The sequence below is a fragment of the Lissotriton helveticus genome, chromosome 8 (assembly GCF_964261635.1).
Source record: "Lissotriton helveticus chromosome 8, aLisHel1.1, whole genome shotgun sequence".
In the NCBI taxonomy this organism is placed as follows: Eukaryota; Metazoa; Chordata; class Amphibia; order Caudata; family Salamandridae; genus Lissotriton; species Lissotriton helveticus.
This window is the reverse complement of record NC_136069.1, coordinates 382,765,999-382,793,645: the sequence shown is the minus strand read 5'-3', so window position 1 is coordinate 382,793,645 and position 27,647 is coordinate 382,765,999.

Sequence of the window (27,647 nt, the reverse complement as noted above, 5' to 3'; positions counted from 1 at the left end):
TCGTGTATTCAGCAATATAACATTTTAGCTCCAAAACTCCAGAGCTTTTTACAGAATTTCATTTCTCTGACAGTTCCAACTTCATTCACACCTGATAGACCCTTATATCAAGTTTCTTCTGACATTACTCCCAGTGCCTCGTTTATATATAAAACTTTATCCACATATAATTGCACACGGAATAAATCAACTATTGAGCTAGAATGGGTACAGAACCTATCCCAAACACTGTCTGTTTCCCAATGGGACAAGTTCTGGCAAAACTCTTCAAGACTTCCAAAGCTGCGAATATCACACAATCCTTTTATTTTCAATAGAGTTGTTATTACTCCCCTACTTTTACATAAGTTTAACCAGTCAGCCTCAACATCTTGTTGGTCATGTCTTACTGCTGAAGGTTCTTTAATACATTTACTTTACTATTGTCCTAAAGTTGATGCCTTCTGGAAAACTGTTTGGTCAAAATGTATATTGATTTTTTCTTATAGAATTCAATTTAACATCCACAATGTATTTTTAGGTACTATGTCACCTGATTTTGATCATACTACTTCCAAATCAATTTTATTTGATCTATTTCTTGCTGTAGCTTTTAAGGTTATATTAATATGTTGGAAAGATAACCCTAAAATATCCTTTTTACTCTGGTAGAATTTAAAATGTTATGAGCTTATAATTGCCTCAGTGCCTCATGCTTCAATCCATTTACAAATTAAATCTGATTTATTATGGCTACCGTTTACTACTTATCTGTCATCGAATTCACCTTCTACATACTTTCTTTCTCTATTTTTAATATAATCTCTCTCTTTTCTTCTTCTTTCCTTTCCTTCTCTCCATCTTTCTCTTTTTCTAGCTCTTTCAATCTCTTTTATCTTTCTCTCTTTTTTATAAAAAAAAAATCTAAAATATGCCTTCTCATATTTTCACAGGTTTTCAATATACCAGTACAAAGTTCAGTACTATTTTTATTATGTGTTATTTATTAGTCACTTTTTAGGAATATCAGTACAAGTGTTATACAATCTATTGATTTTATATTTACATCTTCATCTGAACGGAATATTATATTTGTATTCCTGTATTATTTTTCTTTAATAAAAATGATTTAACAAAAAATATATATATATTTTGATAGTTATTGAGGGTGCGCTTCTTGGCATTAAAGCTGCTTATAAGCTAATCAGTTAAGCACATTTTAAGTCAGTATCAATGTCATAGATGTCAAGAATGAATAGCAGAATAGGAATTTTGTATTACCTGTATACCTCTATTGTAACAAACATGTTTGATGCCTTATTGTAAAGTAATGCAGTGGTATCACATTCCTTGGGTGAATAACCACTGCAATGTTCAATTTAGACACATCCACTGCTGGGATTGTTTACATGGGGGCATGCTGCTTCATTTGGCTGACGTTATAATTGTCGATGAAAAAAGGGGGATATGTTTCTCCACTTCACTCCACCCCTCGCTGAACCCATGCCTTTTATTACCAGAACTGGCCCATTCAATTAAGAGAGAAATATGGATATTATGTCTCCTTTTTTAAGAAGTTCTTAACTTGTGGATAGGGCATATAAAAATAGCAGTAATAAAGTACAACTTGAGGAAAGGGATAGAAACAATCTGATAGAGACGGTGTAGTAACTACGTATTTGCAAGGAATTCAGTTCTTTTAGAAGATAGTGAGCACACAGCCAAACAGTATTGAGACAGCGATTTTTAATTCCTAAACATTGATGTTTTGAGCAGAAGGAATGCTTTTCTGCCCAATGCACTTTCACTCTTATACGATTATTATATTTTTATATGAGCCTGTCAGTGGTATTATATTTTTCAGCAAAATGCAAAAATATATACACTTTCATTCTAGAATACTTTGGACATAGATTATTTATCATACTTTTCAAGATGACACAATAACAACTTAATGGAATTCAAATTTGAACTTCTTGAATTACAGGATGGCAGTCTTGAGAGGGTATGCTGGACCTGGCCCTGCTTGCAGGGTCATCCTGAATTCTTACGCCTTCCCCCTAGCCTTTTCGTTGTGTTGGAATTGGTGGGTTCAGGATGGTGGACACTTTGGCGCTGATTAGCAGTGCAAAGTGTGTGTGCTTTCTGCCTTACATAGGCTTACCCTAGGAACACTCCAGGGTAGAAAATGTAGAGGCCATGTGTGGTGTGGAATAAAAATAATAAAAGCTGCACAATGGTGTGCGTGAGTTCATTTTCACCATTGTGAGAAATGTCATTTTTAAAATGGACGCCATTGCTGTGTGCTTTGTGCCGCCTGCCTGCGGTGGGGGTGGTGGTCCAGTGTTCGAAGTGACAGGCTGCCCTACACCTCCCCCACAGTGACAGTTGGGACTGGAACTGCCAGGAGCCTTCTAGAAGGTTCTTGCCCCTTCCGGTAGGTGGGGTGAGGGGGTATATATAGGGTGGCTGTGCCTCCACGTGGTCAGACTAAGCGTGGACCTGAATGAAAGGGGACACTCTGTCAGGAGGTACCACCCCATGGGCCTGTGTGCTGGACCCTGTGCCCAACTGCAGCCCTCTGCTGTTCACAGGGCTATTGAGAGCCCCCTTACAGGAGTGAAGATAGCTGACCCAGAAGGAGTGCCACTTTATGGGGGATGACTGTTCCTAGGAACTGAGGCCCTGTACTGATGAGTGACCATGGACCGCTGATCTTGACCAGTAGTGCCTGATGCTCTCCTACCTAGCGCCTCCTGAGCACTACAACTGTGCCCTGCCTGCTGGCTAGCGCTTGGAGAAGAAGAGTGCTTTATCTTACTACCCAGGAGGTGAGGAGCTGACACCTGCAGCGATGTGCTGCGAGAGCGCTATATTTCCATTGACCGTGCCTTTCTGCCTGCCTAGCGCTTCGTGGGCACTATTTTCTGAATTACCAGAAAGGGAGCGCTACCCCATCACCCCTAAAGCTTTTGGGGCTTTCTAGCACCTGGTGAACGCTTTGCTTCAGTTCCCTGCATTTTTATGCTTTATGAATTAGCGGGAGCCTACCCCGCGACTGTGCGCTTATTTGAAACCGCGAGAGCCCACCCCACGTTTCTGCAGCGCTTTGACCTTGCTGAAATCACCACCAGGGCCCGAGTTTGGGCGCACCAAAATCGCATCAGAAATCACCGCCGTGGGCCCAGGGAATCACCCCGCGTGTGTGCCGCTTCTGAACACTTTCCATTAAAGCGGGAGCCTTCCACGCATGTGTGGTTCGTCGTGGGTGCCCACCCCGCGTGTGGACTCCTCATCAACTGAAGGCGGAAGCCCACCCTGCACTTCAGAATCGACAAAGATCACTGTCGCAGGCCGGAAGCCGCTGGGAGCACCGTAAGGCCTCCTCGGTGATGACAGGAGAATGACATTGGTGGCTGGGCCGGAACCAGGAAGACACCGCGGCTGCTGGCTGTGGGGAAGAGTCCGGAGCCTTCCGCCGCTGTCCCGGGTCCCAGGAGGGGGGCACGGGTGAAGTCAGGAGCGGCCCTGCCATTGGCAGGGCTCTCGGGAGCAGAAGAGAGCCCCGCCTGCCGCCCAGCCTGCAGCAGGAAGGAGAAGCGTCCCGGAAGAGCCGGTGAGTGGGGCTTTGTGGCGGGTCTAGGGGGGTTGGTCGAGGCACACAGTCGGTGCCTTCCACCTGTGTTCCCAAACCCCAGAGGAGGGCCTCTCGTGCCCAGAGGCGCAGTCTGCACCAGATGCGCCGCAGAAGTGGGCAGATACCACGGGGCAGAATATTGTTTTAAAGTCCAACCTGGGCGCATTTGTGTACTTTCCGAGCCCCAGAGGAGGGCGCTCCAATGTCCCAGTACTATTTACTTGCCTCAGCTGCACCTCGGGGGCATCTTTGTTCTTAGAGTCCCAGGAGAGGGGCTCCAACTTGTCCAAGGTGACAGTCCTAACATTCCTTTACACAGCTGCCCCGCTGGACAGTTTTGGGCCTAACCCTTCTTCCAGAGTCCCAGAGTAGGGTCCACCCGAGGTGCAGTAGCGCCAAGGACTAATCTACAACGAGGGGCATATTTGCTTGGCATACGAAAGTGGGTCCTACCATGGAATGGTGATAGTCTGGGTGCACTACCGCTGAGGTTTCATGCCCCATGCTAATATGATTAGGTCTGATGTTATGCACGATTCATTTGTTGATGCTTACTGACAAGTTATAATGTCCTATGGTTATGCATTTACGCTGATGGTTCTGTGGGCACTGCTGATCCTGTTTCGGGCCTAATGTCCGGATACGGTTTTCCAAGGATATGCCTCATGGATGTGGTACTGTTGGGGTTCTGCCTAATGATTTCTGCCTTATGCTAATGTGTCCATGCCTCAAGTCATGCTGAGGGGTGCTAGGTTCATACCAGATTACGTTTTATGCCTAATGTGGTCCTCTGCCTAATGCTATGCCCACAAGGATGCCTAATCTAAGGTTGCCTAAAGCTAACGGGATATATGTCTAGAGTGATTTTATGCTTATGCGAATATGATGCCTGACCTAAAGCATTTATGTTAATAAGGTTGATGCCTATTTTTTTGTGCACCATGGGCTTTGATGCCTATTGTGATTTATGCCAATGAGGTTATGATGCTACATGTTTATGCCTACGTGGTTTATGCAAAGGCGATGTTGCTATGTGCATGGTCTTGCCAGTAGGTACTGGCTGATATATCCTTATTATTACAACTGGACTCATTTGTTCCTTACACTTACATTACTCCTAATTATATTGTAATGATGTTGGCAGTGGTCCGATTGGCCCTGCCCTGTAAATAACCCCAGGTAAATGATTGCTGGGTGTCAGTTGGCACCATGTTCATACCTTTGATAATATCCTAATGTGTTCTGCATAATACATATGGTGTTTTTCATGCAACCTGGTGTGGAGTCTCTTTTTGTAGTGTGCCCGCTGTTTTGCCTGTGTGTGCTGCGCAGATGCTTTACACAATGCCTCCGAGTTTGGCCTACCCGCTCCGCACCACCCATTTCTAACAGGATGCTTAAGCATTCATTAGGTGGGTTTACTAATCTATCAACCAATGAGGTGATTCTTGTGTTAAATAGCATAGTACTTACAGTGTTGGGGATTGCAGCTGGGGAACATTTATCATTTATACACAGTTATGATTTATTTACAGGTTCAATTTTGACTTCAACTTTATTCCTCAAATCACTGCTATCACCAGGGCCAGACTGGGAACCAAAGCAGCCTTGGCAAATGTTGTCGGACTAGCCCCCATATGGTGCATAGTGAGCAAGAGAGTGAGTATGATGACTGCAAGGGAATTTGGGGGTGGGGGTGTTCTCCCCCAAGGATATTAGGGAGAAAATGGCAAAACTGGTGCATTCTAAAACACATTGTTCATTATATATTCAAATGTATTAGCTTTTAAAGTATAGTAAATAATGAACTTACAGTGCACCAGGATACAACAAACTCTGTTGAGGCTCCTCAACTATTCCCTCACTGCCACCCTCTAACAGTCCCCCCAGCCTCTCCATAGTCCCTATTGCACATGTATTTCATTTGTTTTATAGTGCCTCTCATACCAGTGTAGGGTTTAGGAGCATTTTACATCACCACACATACATTACGTGTGTAAATCAGTGTATAGAAAATGTTAAATAAGACAAAGGGAACTACACATGTCAGACTGAAAGCATTTTTTTAAGAGTGCTTGGTCTGGGGAAGCACAAACTCAGGATTCAGAACGTAGCACAGTGGTCTTGGTTGACTTTACTAAAAATAATTTATTTCTACCCAAACAAATCTTTTTTAGCAAAATTAGGATAATGAAAGACTGGGGAAAAAACATAACTTTCTAACCCCGATTAATTGTATCTTATGAACTGCACAGTAAAAAAAGGATTTCTGTGACAAAAGTGGTTAACCACTGAGCTGTACACATAAAATACAGTTCTGTGATCTGCATAGCACATACTCTTTGCATCAGGCATATTAACCCTCTACGCTACCTTAGATGAGTCAAAACTGGCACTAGACCAAACTCCTATCTCTTACTAGCAGATACATTAATCACTAGAGTTATCTTGGCACTTTTATTGTTGCCTGAAAATTGTTGGATTTACAAGAACTCTGCAGTGCTTTTAAAACTGCTGCATTGCTACAAAACCGGCCCCCAGTAACACCAGCCTTCCGGGGAAATGCCTGATGCCCGGTCCGGACAGTGCAGCCTTGGCTGTCATAGTGAAAAAGAATAGCAACATTCTAGAACAATACATGTGGCAACATTTCTGAGTTTAAAGTCCGAGTTTAGAAAATGGAACAAAGTTGGAACTGAGAGGAAATATTGAACCTTTACCTTAACCTTTCTCTTCAGGTCATTTGTTTCCAAGTTTATAGTATTGTTATATTACATGTTTGTTCTTAATGAATTACTGAACCATCACTGTTCTGCCATCCATCTAATTCCAGGTCTTCTTCACTGCAGTACTCATCCAAAATCCCTTCCCCTCATCTAGCCATTCGAAACATCTGTTTACTATAAAATTAGAATTAGTGCTGCTAGTAGGTCGCCTTTGGAGGACACTGCTTCTGAGGCAATAGCAACCAGACTTCTCTCTTATCCAATGATCCATCATAGTTAAGGACTAATATGCACGCATTAATATCAAAGATATATATGAAGTACACTTAGCACAAGTTTTGTATTAGTGTTCATTTGAGACATTGATTTTTGAAGCAACATATTTTAAAAGAATAGTCACAAAACTTGCAGAGCACAATTTAAGATATCCATCTTCATTTAAGCCATTATGATTGCCTAATACAACATACTTGAACTATAAGTTCCTTTAAATGTCCTTAAAGTTTGGTGGATGACCAACATCGGTTGTGGCAGCCATTCAACATACTTTTAACTTTATTATTTTAAATCAATCGCTCAAAATGAGAGTTTGTTTCTAAAACATAACTAATGGCCCTGGGTGTAGGGATCAATATATTCACGTTCCTCATGGAGAGGAAAAAAGACAGTACAACGTCCGGTCTAAATAAGGTAGGTGGTTTAAAATGTCCCTTCTCTGATGGCCTTGAATTTATTGGGCTATCAGAGGAAGTAATCCATTGACCTTCAGTCGATGACATGTGTGTCTCTGCAGGAATACTAGTTGTGTACCCTTGTGTCTGAGTAATGAGCAAATCTTATAGCATCTACTGGCTGTGTACATCACCTAAAATTCCAAAATATAAAGTTCTAGGGTGTGAAGTCAGTAGTTTATTTGTACTGAAGCTGCATAAGGCTTATAAGGTAGAGCCCCTTACCTGTGATGGTAGCGAATACTAGAGAAGGTTTTTGAGGAAGGAGGAGTTGATCAGCGAGGGTGGTATTGAGTGATTGGGAAGGTGTGAAGGTGTAAAACTAGGCCGGGTGAGAAGCAAATGGCTAACTGCCCAAATGTATAACCTCAATGGGGGTAGAATGTTAGCTTAAGGTGAGAGTAGTATGTCTAGAGAGCCCACCCAGGATGTATGAAAGAATACGTGATTTGTGCTACTATGTATGAATGTGCTATGGGGAGATTAGCATCATATTTCAGTAACCTGAAAGCCTCCGAGCATTGCCTAGTTCCCAAATTTCTACATATGTGGGTCAGCCATCGTTTTCTTGTTTTCTTATAGCCAGTGCAGGAAAAAAACACGTGGTATTCAGATTCTTCTGCGCCATTGCAGGCCGGGCATCCCAATGATTGTAGACCTGTCCATTTATTCGTAAAAGCGCTTGGGCGCAATACCCCGTGCCTAAAGCGTCAATAGAGCTTCCTTGCGGCAGCCGGCTTGATGTCATTGAGTACCGGCTCTAGTATATACTGCTCTTTAATTTACAAGAAGGCTACAGAGAGCTTTCCTATTGAATGGTTCCCCTGTAGTTGGTCCAGTTTGTACTCTCAGTAACAAACCTTTAGCTCTTTCCTTGACACTGTGGGACATGACGTTTCTGGGCTTTCCCACAGATTTCCCCGACCCATGAGCGAGAAGGTATTCCTGACATAGGTAAGCCATGGTAGTCTCCCACCCCAGGGAGGCTCATCACCTCTCTTAGTTCTTCCCTGTACTCAACCAATTCAGGAGTGACCAACAAGCGTCTCCAGAATAAATGGGGTCTCAGAGCAACTTCTTCCTCAATTGACCTAACCCCCAGATCTAGTCGTATAAATTATACACCATTTATCGATTTGAATTCTGACATAATATGTACAGCTATACTGAAGTGGGAACCGGGGAGGGAGTGGAAGGAAGGGGAGGGGTAGGGTTCAGCATTCATTGTCATAATCATCAAAATCCTTGTTGTTGCACAAATAAAGTCCAGTAGTATTACAGGTAACATGCAGTACATTGATGCAGGGTATCATATGGCTTCTTTTATGATGCGGCCAGATCTATCCATGATAACTATTTAGTAGGCGCTGGTGGAGGGGTGCTCGAACTGGAGGTGGGGGGTGTAAGGGGGGTGCAACTGCACATGCCTCCTAATGGGTGGTCCAAACTGGAAAGGTGTCATGTGCCTCATCCTTCAGGAATATGTTGAAGAAGAGAGGTGGGCAGGGTGCGAGAAGATGAGGGGAAGGTGGTGTCGGGAGCGACACCGTCTGAGATAAGGATATTCACTGTGGGTACAGGGCAAAGTTGCGTCCCTGGAGGTGGGGAGTGGGAATGTGTTAATTGTGGGTGTGTAAAAGTAGCCTTCCCCAGTGAGTGGGAATAGGGATGTGGGGTGGAGAGGGTGTATGCCGGGTCCCTTGCCCAGGAAGGGGTAGGGGGTACTGAAAGGAAGAGGAAAAGTAATAATGACGAGAAATGGACTGAAGAGGGAAGGAGGGGAAAAGGAAAAAGTAAAAAGAGAAAAGTGGGAAGAGGAGAGGGGGTGGGAAGGAGGGAGGGATAAGAGTGGGGAGGGGAGGGCAGTTACGGGGGAGGGTGGGTGGGTAGGGTAGGATATTATAGGATAGGATAGGTGGTCAAATCTTAGAGGATTGTCTCTCGGAGGAAGGGAGCCCATGTTTGTTTAAACACCTCCTACTGGTCTTGCATGCCGTGTATGACTCTTTCATGAGAGGCCATTTGGAGAATCGCCACTATCCAGTCCTCTTGGGACAGAGGGGTAGATGACCTCCATTTGTGCTAAATATAGAGCTTGGCTGTAGAGAGTGCAGTGTGTAATAGGCAGCGATGTGGATGAGTGAATGCAGAGGAGTCTCTGAGATAATGCATGAGGATTATGGGGCATAGACTTCCTGAGGGCCTCCCCAGTGTGAGTCCAAAAGGGCTGGACCGAAGGGCACTCACTTACAATGTGGGGTATGTCCCAGCTTGGACCCGGGCACCTTCAACATTTAGAATGTGGCAGTAGCCTCAGGGGCTTCATGTACCAGTTGTGTAGGGTCTTGAACACGCAGAATTTCAGTTGAGCTTCACAGGTTGCCTTGCCTAGGGCCTCTACCATTTCCGACCAGTCTTTTTCTTCTACTGTGATTTGCAAACGCGTCTGCCATGTTGCACGCAGATTACGCAAGAGGGGCCACGAAAACAAGTAACGCACCAGGAGGGTACTATAGAGTCCAGACATCACACCCTTTTGACGGCCCATGTTGTTAAGTAGTAGCATTAGACTCTTAACATGCAGTGTGCTTAATCAAATATTCTTGGGGGGAGTGTGAATGAGAAATATAAGTACTGAGAATTCTTCTATCCCTTTCCTACCCGCTTGATCTATCAGCACCAGTATTTCCAGGGTCAAATTGATGTGCATTTTTGAAAGATTTCAAGCAGATGCTCCAAAAGGATGACAATTATGATTGATCTAGAAAAATGAATTTTAAATTTAAAGTGCAACAAACATATAACTACTGAGTCATAATTACCAACTCAGTCACACATGGTGTAGGGAAGGGAATTATTTATAGGTGTAGTAATAATACCACAGTCACTAATAGGTCTAGTCAAGCCTCAATACATTAATCCTTGCTCAGCCCTTTGTAGCTTAGCAAACAAGCAGTCAGGCTTAGCTCTGGAGACAAGAACATGTAAAGCAGTTAATAGCACCAAACAGTAAATAAGTAACACAAGACACAGCACACTATAAATCCAATTTATAAAAATAGAGAATATTTCTCTCTTTAAAATGACACCAAAATGACAAACATACAATGTGGGGAATCGGAGATATTAATTTTTAATGATTCAATGTAAAAAAAGGTGTATTCTAGCTCCAAAAACTTAAAGCACCACTCGCAGCTATCTCATCACACTGGACAGGAGTCAAAGTTTCAGGCCGACCGCGATGGGTTAGATAGGCTTAGTGCTAGTCCTGGTAAAAAGTTGATCTTCAGATTTAGTCCTTTTGTTGGAGTTTTCCTCTTCTCCATCGGTTTGTTGGTGCGACCTTGGGCTTTTCGGATCCGAAGTTCGATTCAACAACGGCAGCCTTCTGAAAGTGCTGAGAGTGCACTCTGTGTGCGGAGTGGAATTTTCATTCTCGAGGCGGAGATTCCGGCCCAAGTGCGGATGTAAGAATACTACTCTTAACTTACCTTTGTGAATTCCAAAAGTCGTATACTAAGGTCTAAGTTTACCTTTGTGAATACCAAAAGTCTAAGCCTCTCTGGAATCGGACCTGGAACACAACCAGGAAGTGTGATAGAATCACATTAAATATGTTAAAATGTCTGGAAATGTTAGCTGAGTTACTTACCTCCGTAAAGTCATTGTACCATAGATTCTTGGAGACAGTAAGCAGTGTTTCTCACTTGCTTTTGGGTATTCTGTCCAGGTCTCGGTGGAATTTCAATTTCGCCGGAGAATTTTCAGCAATTACATGCTACTCTTTGACACGGAATTACCAATAAAATGTGATTCAAATAGCTCACGTAATTAAGAGTAATTTGCGGGAAATAACTCCTACTGCAAGAGAACATTTAGCAAGCATGAGTGGCTGTTCGCTCTGCTGCTTATGTTTGTTGCATTCAGCCCTATTTTCTTAGCCCAAACTACACCCTTGCGTCCATTTTGGATTCAAGGGTGTTAACTAGCTCTAAATGCTGGGAGTAAATTGTGTAAAAATCCTATCCCAAATGCAAATTCAGCAAGCGTGAGCAGCTGCTCATGGTCACTATTCATGTTCTGTTGCACTTAACGCTATTTCTTAGCCCAAAATGCATCCTTGTGCCGATTTAGGAGAAAACAGCGTTAAAGGCAGAATTATAATTTTCACATATTTCTGCGTAATCTCGCTAAATTTGTGGGTAATTCCATGTGACTACACTACACGGAATTACACGTGTTACGCCCACACATGATAATATGGAATTCATAATTCACTACATAAATATAATTAATATATTTATTAGATCACTTATTCAAAATATTTTGTATTATTGGGCTGCATATATTTAAAATGGATTGACACCAATAAAAAAGATATCTGGATTACAAGAAAAAAAGATTTTATTTGGAAGCGAACGTTCTTTACATGGGTGCTAAATAAATTGTGTTATAATATTAAAACCAAAATTCCACTTCCCTTACTTGTGCTACCGTGTATATTGCGTTTGTTATAGCACTGAATCTATGCTTCAGCTAAGTTGCGCAAACATACTCGTAGCCCTGAAAACAATCACTATGAATTTTACACATCACTTATGATATCAGTATAGTTTATACACAGATGAAATCACGCTTCATAGGAAAAGTTAAAACTCCTTCAAAACCGTTTCTCCTACTGCATAACTAGATTCTACGAAATATTACTTGGGCAAAGAAAAACGTTTACAGAAAAAAAAGGCATTGCCAGTAAAATAACACAATTCGCAATTCTCCTAAGCAAAGCAGACATAGAGTTTAGATAATTAAATGACTCGTCGTTTTTATTGTATTTACGTGACAGCCACAGGAACCAGGCTGGAGCCTTGCTCTGAAAAATTCTTTCATACAGTAGGGCCCAACCAATGTTACTTATAACAAAGAAAGGATGTGCTGTAGGGTATTTAATTCATTGTCACTGTCAAAGTGCTTTGGAAAAAGAGCAAGTCATTTGGCATACGATCAATGGAGGCGAAGTTAGAAGTGCCTGCCCTTATTTACTAGCCTCAAAATGAACCCAGTGAGTGAGCCTGACTTTCATCAGGATGGGTTGGGGCAAAATGTGCATTTTATAATACATTTGTCACATAAGGTGGCCAATGATGCAGCGGTTCTGAATGGAATAGAACGGTTCTCATTTTTGGTATGCCTTGAAAGTTTTACTCTCCTCAGGGTTCTTGCTGTTTACTTTATGAATAAAAGTTTAAAATATGGTCAATATCACAGTAGCAGTTTCCTAAAGTTTGGCTAAAGGGATGCATGTAAACCAGGCACTTAAAACACTTGGTTATGCATTTCCAGCAACTCTCTTCACTTCATTAGTTCTTCCTGCTACTTCCAGATACTTTCTCAAACATAAGTGATGACTTATCTCTACAGGGAAGAAGCAGGCTAAAAATACAAAAAGAAATACAAATCTCACAATCATATGCCATTAATTGCCAGCCTAAATAAATCGAACAAGCTCAGTCAGTTCTGCCTCAAGTTAATGAAAATAGATTGTAGGATCAGATAGGTTCCTCTGCTGCCACCTTATTTCTTTTATACTACAGTAGCGATAATATAATTGTTAAGAGTATTTGTAAAGTGCATTGTCACCTGTGAGGGAATGCTGGCGCTGATTGAAAGCCTTATCATCATAGAAGAGAAAACGCCTCCACGTGTCTTAAAATAACTGCAATAGAAGTAAATGTCCACTAGTTCCAAGAAACCTAAAGTAGCTTAAAGGCTCCAGAATTAACCAGTAACTAGCTCTTATATGCAAGCGTTAAATAGAATTAGGACATGTGTCTTTTTGTGTGAAATATCATCATGCTAGTTTTCATCATTCAGACTTTTAAGTTTACAAAAAAGGCTAAATCTCCCAAACCATCATAATCATGAAAAATAAGGTATTTATCCTGAAACAATGGACTTTCATTTTAGCAATAATCTTTTGTTCCCAAACAGCACTCTATCCTTTTTTTACAACTCACACTTTACTGTCACATAGGAACAGATTCTGCCAATCATAACCATTCGTTGTCATCAACAAATACCAGACTGTCCATCACCTGGTAATGATTTTTGCAACCGGTACAGTGATCAGCATCACTAAGACAGGGCCGCTATTTTGCAACTAATAGCCACATTTATGGCAAGAACGGCAACAACCTGTCAGGGGTGTACATCAATATGCCACTTAACGTCAGAATTTTGCCTGCGATAGCCTAAATATGCCACGTATCGGTCATTACTATGCGCAGTATGGCAAGCCTGCTCTTAGACAGGCGCGGTGCGTCCATTGGGGCGTGGAGGCGTAGCCCCCCCCTGCAGCTCCCTCGGCGTCTTTGAACTTAAGTAAACTGATTCAGTTTAGTTAAGTAAAAAGACGCCGAGGGAGAACTAACAATCATGTCAGGCAGCATAACGTCGGACTGCCCACCCCTTCAGAGTCTGGAGGGGGTGGGCGGTCTGGCGTCATGTTGACTGACATGGTTGTCATACCAGTGGGGGGCAAAGGGCAGCAGCACAACACAAGTGCGCATGAGTGGGGACGGAGGGCGAATTTTCGCACCATGCCCACTTATGTGCACTTGTGTTTTGACTTGTTAGCACATGACCTCACCTCAGGTAGGATTTTAATTTTGTAAAATGTATTTTAATAACCCCCCGCGCGACCCCCCACCCCCCGCGAGCCGCGACTGCCTCTGTCGCTTCGTAGAACTGACATGGGCGCAAGGGTTGTGCTACAAGAATCATGGGTGCAATGTGTTTGTTTCCGGACGTCACACACGGTACAGACTTCACACGTACCCAGCTTAGGTGAGGTCAAGGCCTTACTGCGGCTTCTTTGCATGATGATACCTGCAGCCCAGGATCAGACAGTGAGTTCCATCTGCTCGCAGTTGTTATCAGTGGAAACCCCGTGAGGCACCTATATGTAACAACGAACATGCAAGTGAGTAGGAGGACTGCTGTGGGAGACCGGGCCTAGATGCGTTATCAGTGCACTGTCAATGCATGCACTTTTAAGAGTGAGTGCTTGCATTTGTATCTTTTAATGCTTTAAAATGGTGCAATTGATTTGTCTTGAACGATCACGAGAATCAAGCCTATAGCAGCCATCTGTTGTAAAGATAGTATTGAGGCCAATAAATGTTTATGGCCTGGCATGTGAGTGTGTATGTTATAGGGCACAAGTTGGACAACAGGAAGTGTCTGATTACTGAAGATGCAACAAACACTAGCTGGTGTATGACTTTAAACGGATCCAAAAATGGCCAGGGTCTGTTAATCAAATGCTACTAGTGGGCCTTCAGCACTGATTGTGCCATTTCGACCTGGCTAGTACGCCTACTTGCCAGGCCCAAACAATTTCCCATTTGGAGCAGATAGAAGATTAGAGTTTGATGTCTCTAGACTCACTATTTAAAAACACATCTTTTAGTGAAGTTGGGTTTTAAATTGCAGATCTGAAAATGTCACTTTTAGAATGTGGACATTTTGTTACTTTATCGGTTCTGTGCCTCTGCCTGTCTCTGGATACATACATGTCTCTGTGACAGCTGGGGTTGTGTGCTCCCTTTAGACAGTCGCACAAAGGGTGCTGCGGTGTGCCCTGCTTATCCTGATGGCCCATCACCACGCTGATGAGCCTTCCTGAGCTAGAGTGGTGGGAGAAGCTGGCACTTACACCTAACTAGGGTTGTGTGTGTCCCCACACAAAGAGCTCCTTAGCCCCCTGTAGAGTGTCTGGAGTCAGGGTAATGAAGGGCAGGGTCCAGTGCCTTCAAATACCTTTATTTGAAGTGTCCCTACTTCAAAGGCCAAATTGGGTACAAGTACTCGACCGCTGACACCATATAGTCAGAACGCTTCTGGGCTGAGGAGAGGAAATTCTGCCAGGAAGAAGAGCTGTTATGCTGCCAGTAGGGACTACCACTTTGCTTTTTGCTTTGCTGTGTTGGCCTGATGCCAGCTGCTTCTGTCCTGGGAGTGAGAGGACTGGACTTTACTCTCTGCATCCTGCTTTGTAAAGTTTCTCCAAGAGCTTGAGTTGAGCATGCCTCCTATTGGAAGTCTCAGGGCCATCAAAGACTTCACCTGTAGAACTGGGGCTCCTCTGCTGAGAGTGCTACTTGCCAAGTGGTATCAAATCCAGTTCTGGGGCCATTAGGAGTGAGTTTTAGTGCCACAAGAAGACACAGACGCCGAGCAACTTTGGAACCAGCGCCTGTTTGCAACTTTGACACCGTGTCACTGCCTGCACGGAAGCTGTGGTCCCCGCTTGACTCAATGGCCATGACTTACAACACAGGCCGCAACTACGCTGCAGCACCTCCGACGAACTGCTACTGCAGGAGTCTTGAAAACCACACCACCAACATCCGTGACGCACCTCTCTGATGCCACAGCTGTGACTCACTGGTCAATCTTGGCACAGTGAAACTGAAGCCTCGCGGCTTGACCTGCAACACCTAGCTGATGCCACCCAGTAGTAAGGAGCCAAGGGTCACATTGGCAACCACTGCATCAGCTCCCCTGTGCCTCTCTAACGTTCCTGGGTATCAGTGAATCTCTGACTCTGCAACGCCACCAGGAACCGATGCCACATTTGCCTCCCTGAATCCTCCCATCACCTGCGTCTTGCCTTGTCTTAGATTTCTGACTCATCCAAGGTACCAGGGTCTGCATGACTCCTGTAGCCAGCCTGCTCTTCATCGCAGTCAGACTGAACTTATGGATTTGTCTTGGTCAAGCCCGACCTGATAGCCTCAGTTGCAGCTTTTGTTTTCAAACGGCTATAAGTTTATTTAATCTTGCAAAATTCATATCTTGACTTGTGTACGTTGGATTTTTTTTATTTCGGTCATTGTTACTCAGATAAACATTGGATATTTTTTCAAACTGGTGTGGAGTACTTCTGTGATGTATTCACTGTGTTACTCTGTGTGTGCTCAAATACGTTACACATTGCATCTGAGGATAAGTCTAACTGCTGTTGCCAAGCTACCAAGGGGGTGAGTATGGGTTATTCTTAGTAACTTTCCCTGACGAGACTGAGGGTCCCTACTTAGACAGGGTAAATTCCACTGCCAACTAGAGACCCCATCTCTAACAGGTAGTCACAATGTCATCAGGAATACATGAAACATGTCGATGATAGGCTACTGCTATTCCAGTGATGGTCAGATTGTTGCCAGAAGTGCACACAGTTTGTCATGGATGGGTCATTATCATGGCAGGGATAGCCAAAATATCACCAAGAACATCATCATTATGTTTGTAATGGGTCCCTACTATGCCAGGGAATGCCAGAGTGCCATCAAGTATGCCGCCAATATGTCAATGATGGGACACGATTATGCCAAGGATAGCTAGTATCACAGAAATCGACATACTATCTCACAGTTATCACAATGATAAGCAGAATGCAGCCACAGATGCTTACATGTCATGAATGGGCTTCTAGAATATCAGGAGCAGCCAGAATATGATTATGAACACTTACATTATGTCATGGATCGCCTTTATTATACAAGGGACAGTAAGCATATTGCCATGACCACTATCATGGACCAAACTACCGTGTCCCCCACAAGAGAACAGTAACACACACATTACATATCTCTTAGAAACCAACAAAAAGGCTCACATAAGTCATTTTGACAGGAACATGCTTCATTTGCACATACACAAACTCACAACGCGCATATACATGCACGCACACACCCAAACACTTTCTTCTGCAACTGTTTCTCCCAGAGGAAGGCCTGGTGATGGACCTATCAAAAGACAAGAGAGGGTTAGGTCTGACTCCTATTCTTCTCTTGCTGATTCTAATTCCTACTATCATAGTTTGTGGTTGGACAGGGGTTAAAATTGGCAGACATAAACACGCTCCTCTTCTTTTATTGTGTGGAATATTCAAGAATGTTGACTATTGACTGTGCTCTTCCTATGTGATGCAGGGGCAGACTGTATGTTTATTTCCTGTGAGCAATTAGCGGCTGTTTTTTGAAGGCAGAAGGCCCCTGTTGGCACCTCTGCATCTGTCTCCAGCTCCCCCAGATTAATTACAGAAAGGACAGTGGGTGGTTTAGGAGAAAGAGAGAGGAAAGTCAGGCAGGAGGCGTAGAGAGGGAAAGATGAGAAAAGGAGGAAGTGAGTGGGACTGGTTTGAACATTTTTGCCATGTGGCAGCATTTGGTTGCCTGTCCTCCGATGTGGGAATGTCAAGACTACGACCTTCACACATTAAACAATCAATTGACTGGCTCAAATGAACCCTCCTGATTTCCCTTCCTTTGCTGCAGACATTCACACTCTGCCAGAGCCACATAAATGAAAACAAATGACTCCCAGGCTGTCAATATTGATTGTATTAATTACAGAAGCTTGAAGATGCAGAGTACAGATTCTCATTGTGCATACGCTGAATTATCTGGGTGGTGGGGCACGCCCGAGTACTCCAATGCTGATACATAAACATAGATGCAATAACATCAAATATCATTAGATGGCTTAAAACATTAATGGTACATTTTCATAAACTGGAATTATGACACCTTTTTTTATTGGCCTCTTGCATTGTTGTCAATCTTGCTTTTATATTGCCGCACTTGCTTATTTACTCATACTTGATCACACTTCTACCCTTCAATGAACCTGACAGGCACCATCCAGACCAACTGTTTATTTACTGTGTCAGAATGTGGCACCTTCCTAAAGCCCCAGTGGATGCCCCCAGAGCTGATTTGCTATGGTACACCATGCTTCAAAAAGGGCTAGCTCCCACAGCCTAAAGGTAGTGTCTTGCCCACTGATTTGGATTTGGTACGCCCTTCACATCTATGGGCACCTATTCTCTGGCTGGAGGAATTCTATTTGCCAGTGCTGTGTATTCCTCGCCATGTAAGACTTATCTCTTCCCCTGAGTTGGGTGCCTATTAAAACAACTGCATTTGAATGATTGCTAAAACATGTAGATCTTAAACAATGGTCATCTATTACCTTTGACTTTATTGAATACCTTCTCTATTCTGAAAGACGTTCTCTGGCAAGTGTAATCGTTCATACTTTTACAAAAATGGCTGAAGATATGGCTAATAATTAAATTCAGTGCTTAATTTGTAAAATAATAAGTGCTGGACTTAAAGTTTAGCTCAGAAGCCTGCTGCCAGTGCTACTGGATGTTAGTGTATAGAATACTGCGGCTGAGTATTTATGATTTCACCTCAAGCCTTTTGAATCCACCACCAGACACTGCCTGCCCTTTTACGTCATTCTTAACTCTTCTTTTTCATCCCTTCTTTCTCCCCTTTTCACAGTTTCCAGCTTTCTGTTCTTCCTTCTTCTCCCTTGTGTGTTTTTGTCTCTTTTTTTCTGTGTCAAAGTTGATAAGAAACTTTGAATATCGGTCCCCAAAAAGGAGTGCTGGTTGGCCACACCTGTAACCACCGGCTTGAATAAAGCACTGTGGTAGTTACCTACAACAACAAGGCTTCAAAAGGTTGTTTAGTCCTTGAATCACATGATATTAAATCTGGAAAGAGGAAACTTCACTAAAACGAGCACTATCTTGGGAAACCAATTCAATATGAAACCAACAACAAGCTAATTCTTGAACTTTGGGATGACCATGACACACCTCTGGCCATATCTAAATGAGATTAAATACAAATCTATATATATATAGGCGGTATCAAAATGGCCTATTACCAGGTTCTTCAGCTGCATGGATTAAGACTGCATGGATTATGTGGAGGGTGTCCAGGACCAGACATTGCTTAGTGAGTCTGTTTTATTACTCAGTCCTAGCCAGTGCTTCAAATGGATATATTGAAGAGAAGGTAACCACTATCCAAAAATACATGCTTGCTACTAGGAAGTGACACTACACCATTGTAAGTGTTTTATGCCTGTGGAGAAGTGCTAGACCTCTCCCTTTCAAAATAAAAGAACTTCAGAAGGACAGAACCTCACAGTGCCTGCCTATTTAGGCACTAGTCCTAGAGGGCACCCTCAAGAACCTCTCTTTTGAGCATCCCGGAGCCAGAAATTGGATCTAGGCCGATCCAGTCTTGCCCAGGTATTCACATCAGAACTTACTCAGACAAGCACTGTAGAATATGTCGTTGATGGGTTATCTTCAGGCTGGTTGAGGCCACAAACTTTTCTAGACTGAGAAGACCCACATTACAGTCACAGCTTCTATCAGTCTATTGTGAACTTATCTATATGGACATTTTGAGAAATTACTCCTGAAGTATGTATCTACTCCTGTAAATTGTAGTTGTAAGTACACATGACGAAATATTTAAATAAGTTGGACTACAGTAGAAGGATAAGCTACACCACCAGAAAATCATAAACATAAATGATTGCCTTCTGGAACAAATGCTGTACCAAAGATTCCGAATGCCAGAAAGCATTACTCAAGGAAATCACACAAGAGAAAGGTGCTTCTGCCACAAAACAAGAAGCAGACCTGTTGCAGCACTTTGTGTCATGGCGTGAGAGATTGTTGAGGTAGGTAGTGCGGTCTGGGCTTCAAACGTGGATCTGCCCTTTTCAAAAAGACCTCGAGATTCCAAATGAAATTAAAATTCAAAGAGATATGGGTCTTTGGAGATATCTCAACGGAGAGAATCATTGCATTCTAATTTACCATGCAAAATATTCTTTCGTGTTTCTGGAGAGCCGGTTCAAGGAGCAACTAGAATTATTCATAGATACCAGTATAACACTGTTAATAATGTTCCCATTTAGTGCATTCACCGTAAATTACAGACAAGCAGCACTTAAAGCCGAAAGTATTCCCAACACACCTAGGTAAGGTGAGATGCAGATAGGACCGCTCATCTCAAGGTTAGAAGTAATCTGCTTGTGTTCTGAGAATCGCTTCCACGTAGAGAGTGAAAGAGCCCGTGCTGCAGCTGAATGGTCAGCCTATGCATATTTAATTTCTATTTTGCTGCCCTACTTTAATTGGTTCGTGACAAAGTCCATTTGGAAAACAAGAGCCGAACTGCAATGGAAGATTTTTTATTTCGTTCATATTAGACTCGTTTGTTTTGTGATCGCAAATTAAACACGACCTGTGTTGGCGAAAGGAAATGTGGCCGTATCTCCAACCCATACATGAGAGTCATTTAATGGTCCAAGCACCGCGCTTGTGACGTGCTAGTGTGTGCATTGTCACGCGTCCTATAACGAAGTGCAGTAGGTCAAAGACTTGTTTCCATCGCCGCAGGCGATGAAAAGCAAATCATTCATCAGACAGATTCGAAGCTTTCAAAATGAATGAATCCAAAGTGTTTACTGGCGTATGTGGGTGCAAAAAAGGTTAGTGCCCGGTAGATTTAGAGAAGTGTGACAAAATGTAAGAACTCCTTACGTTATGAAATGGCAGCTGATGAAAGAGAGAGCGGAGAAAGCAACGTTTGTGTGCAACATAGAAAGATATAGAACCCTCCTCTGTACTACTGAGGCTGTTGGATATAAATGTGTTACAACAGCTAGGTTTTTGTAAAACATACCACAAACGATAGACATACTGCTAGGACCTGACTGAATGAAAAATCTACCCTTATTATTAAAACATTCTAAAATTATTTTCTTGTTGAATCCAGCTAGCAAACTTTGCAACAAGCCTTAACTGTACTTAGGAGCAGAATGAAACAATATGTGATTTTTATTTATTTATTTATTTATGCATTTTTATATAGCACGGACTTTACCCGAAGGTGTCAGAGCGCTTCACAATAGGAACAGAACTGATACATGAGAACATTACAAGTGAGCAAAATACAAAGGCAAACGTTACATTAAATGAAGCAAAATTACAATTGTGCGCCAACAAAGTATAAGAGGTAGTAAACGGTGCATTACAAAAGTGACAATCGTGAGTCAACAAAATACAAGAGGTAGCAAACGGTGCATTGCAGGAGGAAAAAGTGACGTGTGCAGGTTACAAAAAGCGTACAAAATAAATATAGAGGTATAAAACTGCAATATATGGAGGACACTCCAGCACAAGAACAAACGTTACGTAGGCACTGGTGGCACTTGTGCAGGTGTCGAAACAAACAAATGTAGGAGGTAGAAAACAGTGTGTTACCGGAGAGAGTGACGGGTGCAAGTCACCCACGAGTCCCAGACACAGGAGGAAGGACAATACTGCAATAAGAGGCAGACTTTCAAACCACAAGAACACACTTGGAAGACACTTCCATAGTCAAATAAAGTAGGTTTTTCAGTAGTTGAAGGGCTTCCTTCAGATAGCAGAGAGGGCATGAATTACATTTGGAAATGTCTGTGAAGAAGGAGAACTTTGAGGTCAGATTTGAAGGCTTGGGAGGAGGAGGTGGTCCGGAGCTGAGGCGGTAGTGAGTTCCAGATTCTCACTGCGCTGCCTGAAAAGGATTGGGCCATCGATCTCTCCTTCTTGAAAGTGGGAGGTGCAAGCAGTAGATTTTCCGCATTTCGTGATGGTCTAGAGCCTCCAGAGAGTTTCAGTTTATTCGCCAGGTAGCGCGGAGAGGAGGAGTGCAAGGCTTTATGGGTGATGCAGGCAGTCTTGTAGATAGCTCTCGCCTCGATGGGGAGCCAGTGGAGGGAGGATAACATGGGAGTGATGTGGTCGCTTCTTTTGGCCCCATAAATGAAACGAGCTGCTGAATGTAGAACAGACTTAAGGGGGGATAGGTGGGATTTGGGGAGGCCAGTCAGAAGAGAATTGCAGTAGTCCAGTCTGGAGAGGACCAGCGATTGGACCAGGGTTTTGAGGTCATGCACCGGAAAGAAGCGGCGAATCCCCCAAAGAAGGCGCAGTTGGTATCGGGCAGACTTTGCAATTGAATTAATGTGGGAGAGTAGATTGAGTTTTGTGTCGAGTATGTGTCGAGTATGACACCAAGGGATTTTGCGCTGTCGACAATGATGGGATTAGTGTTCAGCAGATTCATCTGGTCCATCCATGATTGCACCGGGGGAGGAGAGAGTGAGGAGGAGAGGAGGAGGAACTCAGTTTTGGAGGGGTTCAGGATCAGTTGATGTGTTGACATCCAGTTATGAATGGAGTCGAGGGTAGAGCTTAGGACAGAGAGATCGTGCGTGGAGGCAACCTTGAGGTAGATTTGAGTGTCGTCAGCGTAGAGGTGATATTTGACCCCAGATTTACTTAGGAGATTTTTCCAGAGGTTCCAAATAGAGATTGAACAATGTGGGAGCAAGAATAGAGCCTTGGGGAACACCTTGACCCACCGCCAAAGGAGGTGAGAGACTGTCCTCTATTTTGATCATTTGGGATCTATCAGAAAGGAAAGAAGCAAACCATTTAAGCACGATGCCTTCCATGTCCATTCTCTGTTGAAGGGTGTTGAGGAGGGTGTTGTGGTTGACAGTGTCAAAGGCTGCCGAAAGGTCAAGGAGAATTAGAAGACAAGACCCCCCCCGAGTCTAGTATTCTCAGCGCGTCATCGATCACTTGCAGCAGGGCAGTTTCAGTGCTGCAGTTTTGGATGAAGCCGGACTGAAAATTGTCAAGAAGATCATTTTCCTTGATATGACGTGAGAGTTGTTTCGCAACACATCTTTCTGTGATCTTCGCAAGAAAGGGTAGGTTAGTGATGGGGCGGAAGTTGTTGAGGTCATTCGCATCCGCAGTGGGTTTTTTAAACAGAGGGGTGACCTGGGCAGACCTGAATTCTAAGGGTTGATTTATTTTCCCCCAAAGGTGTATTTGGGGTTTGGGGCAGGACGTGGTCTTTCAGGGTGAGCCTCATGTAGGAGCATGTGTACACGTACAAATAAATTGGGTTTGGGTTATTCACATACTTCCTGCAAATGGCAATTCACTTTGGAAACCGATGAACATGAACTCCTATGAAAGTCAGGACTTGGAGCCTGACCTAGATTTTGTTGGGTGCCCCAGTGGCTACTTTGTAACATTATAAATGCTAGGGCCCAATGTTTTGACCAGAAGCCCGTGGCTAGCAAGACTGAAAGTCAGACCACCAAAGCTGCGAAGTCTTGATTCCACCTCATGCATCTTCAATCTATCACCAGACACTGCCTGCCAATGTGTCTCACTCTTCCAGGTTCCTGCTTTCTCCTTTGGGCACAGTTTTTCAGTCATTCTCTTCCTCCTCCAATCCCCCTTGTGTGCTTTCCACTCTCTTGCTCTGGGTCAAAGTCTGATGAGATAAAGCAAGTGTCAGTCCCCACAAATCAGTGTTGGTGGGCCCTGGCTCAGGTTAAGCACTGGTGGCGTCTTAGTCTGTCATGTGGGTGGAGGCCTTCATGTCTACCTCACGGAGGTGGACCACCAGGCATCTTTATAGGTTCCCTCCTGCAAAGTGCGGATCTCCGGTGTAAAAGTGCCTCAGCGGATACGCGAATGAACTTTCATCACAGCTGAAGCGGGCCTCCATTTTGTTACAGCTCATTCAGCATTCTCTTTTCAAGCAAAGATGGTGTTGCTGAAAATCAAATGATAAATATCCTTGACAAGTAGTTTGGAACATGAGCAGCAGATTCCTGTCTTCTTCCCGATCCTCCAATCGCAAGAGCAGAGTACATGCAAACACCTCGCATCTGGAACAGTACCTTTCTTATGTGGGACATAGAATGGAACCCCTGCAAGATCGGGTATCATTTGAGCTTCCAAAACCAAATGTTCCTGCTAAGGTATGTATAGCTCTTACAATTGGATATAACTTCCAAATTGTCTACTACTGCCAAATGTCAATTTCAATTATTTATTTGTTTGATTAATTAAAATCTTACAAAACGGATAAAACTTATACAAATCTAAAATGGTGCATTACATATATTCAAATACTTCTCATAAAACGATAAAAAGTACTCTGACCCTAAAAATTATTCCATAAATCGTCTTCACAGTAGTTACACACTATTCAAACACAAGCGTCCGGTCATGGTGGTGTGTGCCTGTTGTCCTAGCTACTTGGGAGGTTGAGGCTTGTGGATTGCTTGAGCTCAGGGGTTCTGGGCTGCACTCAACTGTGTTGATCAGGTGTCCATGCTATGTTGGGTATCAATATGGTGTTCTAGAGGGAGCTCTTGAATTTCAGGTTGTAATAATAATAATAATCCACATTTGTAAAGCGCACAATCACCTGTTAGGGTCTCTAGGCGCTGGGGGCCGTTGGGAAGATTAAGCAAGCTATTGCCCAGAGTCACATGGTGCTGGCTAACCTGCTGCCGGCGCTGGGGATCGAACCGTGATCCCCAGATTCCAGCGTCAGTCGCCCTGGCCGCGGCGCCACACCTCTCCCACGTTGTACTGCCAAATTTGTTAAATTTAAGATGCCATAAAATGCATGCCAGATGATAGTACTGCTGCGTACACGTTTTGCTATATAACATTAAGAATCTCTTAATATTACTCTACTTTCAAACTTATAGTGCAATTGCCATCCTGTAAACAATGGAACCGACCCCCTATACACTACAGTGGCACATGGCAGGGAAAAATATATTGAAAAGTCACCCCTAAACTTGCCTAGTAACCTCACAGAGCAGAGTGCTAATATATAAATAAAAGGCACACTAAATATTTAAATTAACGTGCCCTCAGGGTGAACCCCCACCCCTCCATAAAAGGTATGTCACTTTGTAGGCATGACCTGACCTTTTCCTAATAGGCCTAGGTGGGGTTAAAATCTTTATTTTCCACCTTCACTTAGAAAAGGACTAGAAGATGCTGCAAAATTATTCACTGCTTAGTAAATCTGATTTACACAGCCCGTGCAGGTAAGAGTAAGGGGGTCGGGTGTTTTTTTTTTTCACTAGACGATGACAAGGGAATTTTTTTAAATATAATTTCCCCTCGTCGTCTGTCAAAATCTCCCCTCACTCGGCCCCACTGTCCCCACTACTCTTACCTACATGGGCTGTGGCTGATTAAATATTTTTATTACACTCATAATTGGCATGACCTACCGTATAAGTCCCTAGTAGATAATACGGCAAAGGAATGAAAACTACCTATAAGTCCATAGTATATAATTGGGCATGGCAGTTTAGGTCGAGCCTAGAAGCGTGCATGCGCTGCTCTGTGAAGCTTCTTGTGTCTACTCCGTGTGGGTCGGACTCCTCCCACACATTGGATTGGTTTTTGCGTGTGTCTTTCAATAATGAAAGCACGCAAATGACTAAAGGTATGTGCATGTCCCACCTTTTTTGTAATGTTCACTCCCACGGCGTTTTGCCTGCGGGAGAGTGCAGCACGCGCAGGCCGGCAGCTGCATTCCTCGTGGGTCAGGTTACTATCGACACACAACGCGCCGTGCTTTTGCTTGCAATCTGGGGGCGGCCCGCTTTTGCATATTTTTGTTGTTGAAAGGATTAACTATTTAATCCCCTGTAAACATGCTCTTAAAGTCCTGGAATTATTATTATTTTGTTGAAGAATGGAGCGCAGGCTGCAACGTTTGTCTCATTATTTATTAGGCCTCCCTGTGATCATTCCAAAGGAAGCTGTTTATTTGCCCACAGTTCTGTCTAGTCCTCAAAGCTGCTCCTGAAATCCCGTGTATAGGGTCGCACTGGCTTATGGGACAATCAGGCAGCGCCAGTAGGGCTGGTCTCAGAAGTCTGTATGTTTGTATTGTTTTTTGGGATAAATTTGGGCTTGGCTGCTTCATGGTTTGTGGGATGGTTTTTACTGTTTATGTTTCGTGTTTAGATTCAGTTTTGGCTACCCAAACTCCTGTACTCATTATACAGAGTTTTTTTTAAATGTACTACTCTTTTTTAAAACCATGCCGCCCTTTGCGCTGTAAGTAGCACATATTATTGTGACCTTGTTGAAAAGCAACTCAAATTACTGACATCTCAACTCAATACACCAATGTCGCAACAATGCAAATCAGGATTGGCCTAGCTTGACCCAAAGATAACAGCAGATGTCAGCGGCGATAATTAACAAATGGCCAAAACAGATTCCCATTTCTAAATATAGATTTAAATACCAATCCTTGCGCGAACCTAAATTTGCAGTGGAACAGTTTCTCTGGCTGTAACAATAAAGTCAGATCAGCACGTATTGTTATAAAACATGCCTAAAACCAAGTCTTAATTGTCAGCACCTTGCTTGGGATGAGTTGAGATAGCGCTTTCTGGGCTTACCTGCATCTTGAGAGGAGCCAGACTCGTGCTGTGTGTTTTGTTTTCTGCCATCCTCTGCTACTGTTCGCGACACCCGCTCCGCGGGTGCCGCTCAACGCTCCATTTGCCTCGTCCTCCCTGGTGTGAGCGGATCCACAGTCCGTGGTGTGTCACGCGCTCCCAGGTTGAGGATTCAAACTACAGTCTGTGCGTGGAGCCTACCGGGGGACTGCGAGGTCCAGCAGCCTCAGCGGCTCACAGCTGCTGCCTCTTCCCCCGGCGGCCACGCCCCCAGCCTTCGCTTTAACATCGCCTGGGTTCCCTGGTCATTTGGCGCTTTCTGGGCTTACCTGCATCTTGAGAGGAGCCAGACTCGTGCTGTGTGTTTTGTTTTCTGCCATCCTCTGCTACTGTTCGCGACACCCGCTCCGCGGGTGCCGCTCAACGCTCCATTTGCCTCGTCCTCCCTGGTGTGAGCGGATCCACAGTCCGTGGTGTGTCACGCGCTCCCAGGTTGAGGATTCAAACTACAGTCTGTGCGTGGAGCCTACCGGGGGACTGCGAGGTCCAGCAGCCTCAGCGGCTCACAGCTGCTGCCTCTTCCCCCGGCGGCCACGCCCCCAGCCTTCGCTTTAACATCGCCTGGGTTCCCTGGTCATTTGGCGCTTTCTGGGCTTACCTGCATCTTGAGAGGAGCCAGACTCGTGCTGTGTGTTTTGTTTTCTGCCATCCTCTGCTACTGTTCGCGACACCCGCTCCGCGGGTGCCGCTCAACGCTCCATTTGCCTCGTCCTCCCTGGTGTGAGCGGATCCACAGTCCGTGGTGTGTCACGCGCTCCCAGGTTGAGGATTCAAACTACAGTCTGTGCGTGGAGCCTACCGGGGGACTGCGAGGTCCAGCAGCCTCAGCGGCTCACAGCTGCTGCCTCTTCCCCCGGCGGCCACGCCCCCAGCCTTCGCTTTAACATCGCCTGGGTTCCCTGGTCATTTGGCGCTTTCTGGGCTTACCTGCATCTTGAGAGGAGCCAGACTCGTGCTGTGTGTTTTGTTTTCTGCCATCCTCTGCTACTGTTCGCGACACCCGCTCCGCGGGTGCCGCTCAACGCTCCATTTGCCTCGTCCTCCCTGGTGTGAGCGGATCCACAGTCCGTGGTGTGTCACGCGCTCCCAGGTTGAGGATTCAAACTACAGTCTGTGCGTGGAGCCTACCGGGGGACTGCGAGGTCCAGCAGCCTCAGCGGCTCACAGCTGCTGCCTCTTCCCCCGGCGGCCACGCCCCCAGCCTTCGCTTTAACATCGCCTGGGTTCCCTGGTCATTTGGCGCTTTCTGGGCTTACCTGCATATTGAGAGGAGCCAGACTCGTGCTGTGTGTTTTGTTTTCTGCCATCCTCTGCTACTGTTCGCGACACCCGCTC